The sequence below is a fragment of the Gymnoscopelus braueri genome, assembly GCF_963280865.1.
Source record: "Gymnoscopelus braueri genome assembly, chromosome: 15".
NCBI lineage: Eukaryota > Metazoa > Chordata > Actinopteri > Myctophiformes > Myctophidae > Gymnoscopelus > Gymnoscopelus braueri.
The window spans coordinates 44,236,463-44,247,077 of NC_137620.1; positions in this window are offsets into that span (position 1 = coordinate 44,236,463).

Sequence of the window (10,615 nt, forward strand, 5' to 3'; positions counted from 1 at the left end):
TGGCCTTCCATCTAAAAGGATTTCACAGGCGTCCCACCCAGTGTTTATTTTGGCAGCTAATTTATATTTAGTCTTTTGGACTGTGTGTGTGTGTGTGTGTGTGTGTGTGTGTGTGTGTGTGTGTGTGTGTGTGTGTGTGTGTGTGTGTGTGTGCGTGCGTACCTGTATTTAAGTTTAGAGTGCAGTCGAATCCAATTTATTTCTCAAACCCGACCTTTTGGCCCGACTGTTCATACTGCATTTTCAAATGACCAGATCTGATCTGTGTGTTCAGACTGATTTAAACAACGTCAACCCAAAGCCGGCCTGGGTCGACAAAATCTGCTTTGGTTGCCGTGGTAACGACGTAGGCTTCATGACTTGTGATCATGTGTTCTTCAAATTCTTTATTTTCCTCTGGCACTGCAGATGGGACCCTGTGAACCCATTTTCTACCATGCCGCGAGATATGTCTTCATATATATTGCCTTGTTCCTGTACATTCCTACAGGTTTGGCTTGTACTGAGGCATATCCCCCCAAAGTGCTAGGAGACCTTGAATTTCTCCGTCTGTCCACTAAATCATTGGTTCTCAAAGTGGGGTCTGGGGACCCCCAGGGGTCCTTGAGGGAGTTCCAGGGGGTCCCCAGCTAAATGATGGATAGTTAGGTACCAAATGGACCCTTATGGGTCAGTAACTCTGAGAGTGTACAAATGGAACCAAAACTGGTTCCATTTGTACACTCTCAGAGTTAAATTAACATAGATTTTTCAATATAAATTGGGGTCCTAGAGATATAAATGCCATTAAATGGGGGTCCGTAGCCTAATGCATGTCAAACTGGGGTCCTTAAAGGTTTCATGACATTCAGTTTTACAACAAATTAAAAGTCTTTGTCATGGTCCTTCAAACGTGTATAAAAAAATTGTAAAAAGGTGTTTTTCTGTCACATTTCTAAAGCCTTTTTAAATGCAATGAAAAAATACATCTTTGCCTGCGGGTGTCGCTGTTGAGGGATTTTGCCTGTCAATCATCACCTCTGCTCCGCCCCCCCCCCCCCCCCCCCCCAAAGGAAAGGATAGGGGAGGGGAGGGGTGAGGAGGGGAGTGGGCGGGATTAATGGCCTGTGACTTCACTATCCAAGGGCCAATCTCAGATTACTTTTCAGCCTTATTATTCAGAAAACCCCAGACCACAGAAAATCCACTGAATGTTCAAAGTTCAGATTTTTTGGGTGTAATTGAGGTCATAAAACCCCCCAAAAAACATAAAAAATAAAAGAAAGTGAAAATGAATGTCATAGAACCTTTAAAATCAAAATGGTTGAGAATCACTGCTAGAACCGTAACAATCTTTTCTTATGGGGGTCCGCGGGCTAATATGTGTCAATTTGGGGGTCCTTGACATGAAAAAGTTTGAGAACCACTGCATTAAATGCAGCTTGCCATTTCTTCTGTAAAACTTATGCTGCACTATTGTTTTGTTTTCATTACAATTATTATTATGACTTGGGTGGTTAGAGCAGGTTACTGCGTTCAGACTGAGACGCAGCTTTCGAAATCAGATTTGAAACCATCTCTGAATGTGGCTCAAGTTGGATTTGTAAAAATCTGATTCCATGTGATCTGTCTCTGTTCAGACTTCATAACGTAAATCAGATTCCAATCTGGATAATAGATCTGATTTAGGCTGGATTTGGCTGCCAGTCTAAACAGGGCCTGTACTTTTTACGTTTAAAGGACTAGTTCACCCAAAAAATGACATATTTTCTATCAATTACATACCCCATGAAGCATTGAATTCATAGATAATGATAATTTGATGACCGGTGGAAAGATGCTAATGTATCCTGTAGGAGACTCAAAGGAGACTCTTGGAGTCTCCTACCGGAGAGACCGTCTGTCATCAAAATTATTGGCTTAGGAATGCGACAAAAGCAAAAAAAAATCCATGAATTCAAGGCTTCATGGGGTGTGTAAAATAAGTATTTTTGGGGTGAACTATTCCTTTAAGTTGTTGGATGGAAAGGGATTGGGATTGGACTTTTAGGGACTTTTGACTCTTTTTGTTCTCTTAAAAAAAGATATATAAATATATGATGTCTATTCCAGTGGTGTAAAGTAACTAAGTACATTTACTCAAGTACTCTACTTAAGTACAATTTCGAGGTATTTTTAATTTACTGGAGTATTTCCAATGTTCTGTACTTTTACTTCTACTCCACTACATCTCAGAGGCAACTATTGTACTTTTACTCCACTACAATTATTGGAAAACTTTAGTTACTAGTTACTTACTTTGTAGATTTTGATTATTATTACAAAACATACATTAACCACTTCAGCCGGATATACATTTTGGCAAAAAAATCTCATTGTGAGCTTGTCGATCGGCTATTTTCAAAAGATTGTTATCCATTTGAAAACTTTAAATGGGACATTGTGCATAATGAGGACTTTCTACTTTTGGTACTTCAAGTACATTTTGATGCCAATACCTTTGTACTTTTACTCAAGTGAATTTTGAATTCTGGACTTTTACTTGTAACAGAACATTGCATTGACACTTTTACTTACTTACGCCTATTAGCCCTTCTGGGGCTTAGGCCGTCTACCTGAGTTCTCCAAGCATCTCGGCCCTGAGCCAACACCTCAAGCTGTCCCCAAGTGTGGCATTTTTACTTAAGTGAAGAAATGGAGTACTTTTTCCACCACTGCGCGCGCACACACACACACACACACACACACACACACACACACACACACACACACACACACACACACACATCACGATTATTATACTGTATACCATTGTGACTCTGTGGAATCTCTCTCTCTCTCTTTCAGCTGGGTTTATTTCATTCTTCCCTTGTGTCTCCTTCTCTCTCTCTTTCTCTCTCTCCATCTATTCTCCAGCATCCCAGCAGATCTCATCTAATCTCTCTCTATCCCTCCACCACTCCGTTTTCTCATTATGCCCCTCCGATCCCCTCACTCCCACAATCCTTTTCTCTCTCTCCCTATCCCTCCCTCCCTCCCTCTCTCTCCATTTTGTCCTTCCCTGCCCTAAATCCACTCCTGAATCCATCGATCCGTCTCTAACTCTCACTCTCCATCCCTTTTCTCTTCATCTGCCATCAAGGCAACAGTTCCGGAAGGAGACACAAAGGCCCTCATTTATCAACGCGGTGCAGACCAAATAATGGGCGTACGGCGCGAGATCACCGCAACTTTCGGCATTTATCAATACTAGACCATACCCGGTGAAGTGTGCAGGCGAAAGTAGTTGCAAACGTGGGGCTATTGCGCGTCCTGTCGCGCCGCCGAACCTGTCGCTCCCGTTGTTTTTTAAAACGCTAACAAACAGCTGAGATTTGATGACATTGAGAAACGGGCTTCGAAGTTGCGTTCAGATCGTAATGGTGAATGGCTGAGTGCAAATTCAGATCAATTGCTCCAGCCAGTTTTTCTGGCTGTGTCAGCACACAGTTTTGCTGACACGACGGCCACAGAGGTTTGTGAAATTATAGGAGGATATCCTGACGTTGAGTTTAGCGTACCGCACGCCCAGATCGCACGTCTGGTCGGGAGCAGCTGTAGACTTTGGCTGCACCCGTTTGTTCCATTATAGACCTGCAGAGCAGCATTGTCTCACCGTCTGACAGGCATCTGGACACATACCCTCCAAACACACACCAGCCTTCATCCATTAATGTTTGTAATTCATTCATCAATGATCACTCCATAAACGTTCAGATTATTATGACTGCCTTGCCTGCTATCTCTCATTTACTCAGTCATTTCAAATTCATGTAAAAGTTAATTTTTCACTTCTTGCACTGCGCACTGCTCGTAATGGGTTAAATTAATATACAAACGTATGGTATGATTTATGACGATGAGATTGGTGTCATTCATGTCGGCTACTTGACAAAGATTGTACCATCACGGAATACATGAAAGACGGCTGTTTGCACAGAGTGCCAATGCTACACTTGTCTTGGGCTTGCAAGTAGGTGCGTGTGCGTGTGTGTGTATGTGTACGTCAGACGCGGACATGAAAGGGAGCGAGGCGAGCGGGGAAAACCCTATTCTGGTTCTTCATGTCATAAAATCGGGGAGTTTCGAGAATATTTAAGGGCGTGTTATTTAAATGACGCTCGTTTTCAGACGTGAGATGTATCAAAGCTCCGACCAAATGTACAAAATTTACTCTAGGCTTGGCTCTATAGGATCGCTTCATAAATGTGACTTTGACGTTGGTGTACGGCCAAATGTATGGAAAAATATAATCATTTTTTTTACGCTCCATTGATAAATGAGGGCCAAAGAGTCTCCTTTGTGTCTCCTACCGGAACCGCTGCCTACCGGTCCGCTTGGTCATCAAATGATTGGCTTAGGAATGCGACAAAAACAAAAAAATATCCATGAATTCAAGTCTCCATGGGGTGACTAATCGATAGAAAAAAATACATGTTTTTGGGTTAAAGGTAGGGTAAGTGATTTGCTTTGGTTAAATAAGTGTTAAATAGCTCTATATTCTGATAGTACTCATTGCTATAGAGTGTTTGTTCAGTAAAAGGAGTCTCCTTGTCTCTCCAGCTCTTTATAAAACAGAAAATGCATTTTCGTTTCAGTTTCAGTTTCATTTCCAATTTTATCCAACCAGGATAGAGAACTCAATCAGGATATAGATTAAACAAGTGAAATTGGAAGTGATGACACTAAGAAATGAGCAGGCAAAATTGGAACTGGAACACTATACAAATTAAGCTTAAAAATGGGTACTTTCTCCTGATTGGCTGAGATTTTGACACCTACCGGAAAATGTATTTTCCGGTAGGTGTAGGAGCTGGAGAGACGGGGAGACTCCTGTTACTGAACAAACACTCTATAGCAATGATTACTATCAGAATATAGTGTTTTAACCTTTTAACAATATACTTTTTGTTTTAACCCAAAATATCACTTACCCTACCTTTAACTATCTCTTTAAGTCCTGAGGCCGATTATTCTAAATCAGTAGTTCTCACACTTTCCCCATCCATCCCTCCTAATCTCTCCTTATCTTCGTGTGCGTCTTTTCCCATATGGCTCTTCCCTTCCTCCCCTGCATCCTTCCATCTATCTATCTCTCCGTCTATCACCACCATCACCACCACCTGAATAGCATCATTGTCAGTATTAACCCAATAAGACCGGGAACGCGTCCGTGTCATTTTCTTTTGCTATCCAAAAAAATAGCAGAAATACAAGCTCAGCTTGTATATCTGCTATTTTAGAAAAATCGTGAAAATTTGTGCAAAGCGAAACATTTTTTATTCCGATGTTTGCTTCTGGGGGGGGGGGGTCCCTTGAACTGAATGTTTTCAGATGGGGGTCCTCGGCCTAATGCATATCATTTGGGGGGGTCCTTGACATGAAGAAGTTGGAGCACCACTGATATAGCAACATACTGTTAGGATTTAGAAAACATTTTTTAGATTATGTATTTGGCCGTGGAGCCCCATCTGAAAATGTTTTGTTCCAGGGACACCGCAGATCGAAGCAAAGATTTGAGTTTAAAAAAAAATTGCTTAAAGAATATATATATATATATATATATATATATATATATATATATATATATAAGATTTGCAAAAAATGTCACGATAAAAATAAATAAAAGTAGATCTAAAAGCTTTCACTCTGTGCTGCGCTGTATGAGCTTTTATATCTGCTATTTTTGAATAGCCAAAAAATAATAATCTAAAAATAACACCGATGCGTTCCAGGTCTTGATGCATTAAGTAACTCTGTGAAGCGCTCTGCACCAGATACTCCTCTCTAGCCTTAGGGGAACACGCATGGCTTAAAAGCCTGTATTTATTTATAACTGTCCCAAATTGCCTGTCTAACATGTTCCTTTCGTCTGTTGTTATATGCATGTTCCTTCTTGTATGTAATTGTATGTTTTTCTATAGACATGCCTGCAATAAAGACATTCATTCATTCATTCATTGCTGTCTCCATCATTATCTCCATTCCTCTTTCCGCTCCCTCTCCTCTTCTTCATCTTCTTCCTCCTCCTCTCCCCTGTTCTCTCGATCCCTCGATCCCTCTCTCTCTACTCCTCTCCCCCCCGAGAGAGAAAGATGATTTCTTTCTCAGCGCTTTAGGTGTTTCTTTGTAGTTCAGATGGTAGTTTAGACGTCAGCTATTTTTGCAAAAAAAAAGAAAAAGAAAATGTGTGCAAATCTTTGAAATTATATATACATTTTTAACTCAAATCTTTGCTACTGGGGGTTCCTGGAACACAATATTTTCAGATGGGGGTCCGCGGCCAAATATAAATCATTTTGGGGGCCTTCACATGAAAAAGTTTGAACCACTGATATATAGCAACAACAAAAACGGGGTTAAAAATGTTAGCTTAAAAATTCTAATATAATTCTAATAATATATTCAAAGATTTGCACATATATTCCAGACTTTTCAAAAATAGCAGCCATGCTATGAGCTTGTAGATCTGCTATTTTTTGAATAGCCAAATAAATCTAAAAAAATGACACAGATGTGTTCCCGGTCTTAATGGGTTAATAGACTGTCTTGTCTACAGTTCAGTCGTTTCCCTTATGTAATGTGTTTGGGGTTTTGTGCAACTTTTGTCAAAATGTTAAAGAGACATTTTGTTCTGTTACAGTTTAGCTTTGTCCTGCTTTATAGATGATAACAAGTGTTGGTGAGTGTGTGTGTGTGTGTGTCTGTGTGTGTGTCTGTGTGTGTGTCTGTCTGTGTGTGTGTCTGTGTGTGTGTCTGTGTGTCTGTCTGTGTGTGTCTGTGTGTGTGTGTCTGTGTGTGCGTAAAAGAGAGAGATCGGATGAGGGAGGGATACACAGTGTGTGAACTGTACATCAGTGTGCGTGCTTACGTGCGTGTGTGCATACATACATGCATGCGTGCATGCTTATGGATTAGCATAATATAGGCAGGAAACATGCTCCCAGGAAGTGATTTAGGAAAGGATTAGCATTGAGTGTCCTGAGGCCCCGGGATATCTGTTCCTTATCAGTAACAGACCTTAAACCCCTTTTTTTCACAGAAGACTTCCCTGTTTTAACCCATTCAAAGCGGGAACACATCTGTGTCATTTTAAGATTTATTTGAGGTATTCACGGTGCCGCGCTACGAGCTTGTAGATCTGCTATTTTTGAAAAATGCATGAAAAGTGTGAAAATCCTTTAATATATATATATATATATATATATATATATATATATATATATTTTTTTTTTTTTTTTAAGCGAACATTTGTAACTAAAATCTTTGCTTCTGGGGGTCCCTGGAACGAAATATTTTGAGATGGGGGTCCACGGCCAAATACATATAATTTTGGGGGTCCTTGACATGGAAAAGTAATACAGCAACGTACGTTTTTTTCAAAAAACTGTTAGGAATTAACAAAAAACTGTTAGGCACCGAGTGCCGCGCTATGAGCTTGTAGATCTGCTGTTTTTTGTATAGACAAAGAAATCTAAAATGACAGAGACGCGTTCCCGGATTGAATGGGTTAATTTCCCTGCTGAGACGATGACTATCTTTTACAGAACTTTCATTGAACCGTTTTTCTATTATTGTGAGAACAATCTAACTGTCCAATAAGAACAGATCTCACGGGGAGTCCTGCTACAAGGGTCTTTAGCAGTGGTGGAAAGTAACTAAGTACATGCACTCAAGTACTGTACTTATAAGTACAATTTTGAGGTATTTGTACTTTACTCGAGTATTTCCACTACTTTTACTTCTACTCCACTACATCTCAGAGGCAAATATTATACTTTTACTCCACTACAATTATTTGAAAACTTTAGTTACTAGTTACTTTGTAGATTGATTATTATTACAAAAAATACGTTAACCACTTATGCCCTATATACATTTCGGCCATTTGAAGCTCATAATGCGTCGCGATGCAACTCATTGAGAGCTTGTAGATCTGCTATTTTCAAAATATTTGTATACATTTGAGAACTTGAAATGGGCCTTTTTGCATAATGAGTACTTTAAGTACATTTTGATGCCAATCATGTTGTACTTTTAATCAAGTATATTTTGATTTCCGGACTTTTACTTGTAACAGAGTATTTCTACATTGCAGTATTGATACTTTTACTTAAGTAAAACATTTTAGTACTTTTTTTTCCCACCAGTGGTCTTTAGGAGGACTAATGCTATTGTTCTGCCTGGAGAGAGAGAGTTTCAGTTAATTGCCAAAAGGCTTTTATTTATTTTTTCACACATATCTTCAATCAACTCCCAGAGGCCCTGGAAACAGCATTCATCAAGCCCCTCTTAAAAAAAAGAATAATGTGGACATTATGTGGACAATTATAGGCCTGTATCAAACCTCCCGTTTTTAAGTCAAATTGATAAAAGCTTTATTTCAACGACTGAACAAATGTCTTAGCATTAAACACCGGCTTTATCTTCCAGTCAGGATTTCGACCACACCACAGCACAGAGACTGCTCTTGCTAAAGTCTTCAATTACATCCACTTAAACACAGACGGTGGCAAAATGTAGTCGTATTATTACTAAACCTCAGTGCTGCATTTGACACGGTCGACCACAGCATGATACTAGATAGACTGGAAAATTGGGTGCATGGGACTTTCTGGCACAATACTAAACTGGTTTGAATCATTCTTAAAGGACAGGGACTACTGTGTGTCTATAGCTAATTACTACGGGTGTAACAATACATTTTAACAGCGATACGATACGCATCACGATACATGGTTGACGAAACTATGCATGGACGATATTGGTTCATTCATGGCGATACGATTCAATGATTTAAAATCCATACAGTAACTATTTAGCACAAACATTTAATGTGTGTGAAACGTGTGGAGAGTGCAGGTTTTTAAGGGAAACATGTATTATGGATATAACTAAGTAAACATAGTGATTATCTGGCAAATACGTGGACATTGTATTTGAACACATATGGACGAACCCGCACCTTGACACGAACACAGAGATTACACACATTTATCGATTGACCAAGTGTAGCGATTTGTAATGGAAAATTATTTAAACCCCTCCTTTTTTTTCTTTCTTAAAATTGCTAAATACAATGCAAAAACACTACGTATCGGTAAAATTGATTATTTGCATTGCAAAACGATTCGATACAATACAAAGTCAAACGATACGATATTTTGCTGTTTGCATATCGATATAGTAGATAGTTGAAAATAAAAAACGATGCGTCGATGCAGTTTCTGTATCGTTACACCTCTAATAACTACACGTTGTTTGGCAAGGATCCATCCCTGGGCCTCTACTGTTCAATATCTAGATGCCCCCCCACTGGTTCAGATTATGGAAAACAACAACATATGTTCATATGTTACCATAGTTGACACACACATTTACATAACTGTATCAGGACTATGGTACGATACAACCACTGGAAAAAAATGCATTAAAAAAAATCCACAATTGGATATTTATCTTCAATTAAATGAAGACAAAACTGAAGTAGTTTGGATTTGGAGCCAAGGCAGGAACTGATTAAAAGTCAGCGCCCAGATTATAAAAACCTTGATGTAATCATGTACAGTCCTGAATTTTAACAGCCACATTAACGCAATTACAAAGACAGCCTACCGTCCCTTTAAGAATTTGCCACAGATTAAAGTACTTATGTCTCAGCAGGGTGCACTTGTCCATGCATTCATCTTCGGTATCTTTGACTAAAGACACTAACAGTCTTTACATGTCTGCCTTGAAGAAAAAAAAACGATCAGACGACTGCAGTTGATTCAGAATATATTATGCTGCTGCCCCAGTCCTTGCTAATACCAAAAAACTAGTGGAGCATATAACTCCTGTCCTTAGATATTGGAGTGCAGAACTATAAACGTGGAGAAGCAGCATTACATTTTATGCACCAAATAGCTGGAACAAACTAACAGTTTATCTTTTTTTTAAAACTTATGTTGCTATAATATCAGTGGTTTTCAAACTGTTTTCATGTCAAGGACCCCCACAATTATATGAAAATATTTCATATAATGAAATATTTTGTTCCAGGGATGCCCAGAAGCAAAGACTTCAGTTACAAATCTTCACTAAAAGAATACATATATTTTCAAGGATTTACACAAATGTTCATGATTTTTCAAAAACAATTCAGATCTACAAGCTCATAGCGCGGCACTCGGTGCCGCGCTATGAGCTTGTAGATCTGCTATTTTTGAAAGATCTTGAAAATGTGTGTATATCTCCTATCAGTGGTGTAAAGTAACTAAGTACATTTACTCAAGTACTGTACTTAAGTACAACTTTGAGGTACTTTTACTTTCCTGGAGTATTTCCAATTGTCTATACTTTTACTTCTACTCCACTACATCTCAGAGGCAAATATTGTATACCTTTACTCCACTACAATTATTTGAAAACTGTAGTTACTAGTTACTTTACAGATATAAATTATTACATTATAAAACATAAATTAACCACTTTAGCCTTATTTTATACCTAGGCTATTTGAAAATAGCCGATCTACAAGTTCACAACGCGTCGCATCGTGACACGTTGTGAGCTTGTAGATCTGCTATTTTCAAACATTTTAGTACTTTTACTTTTG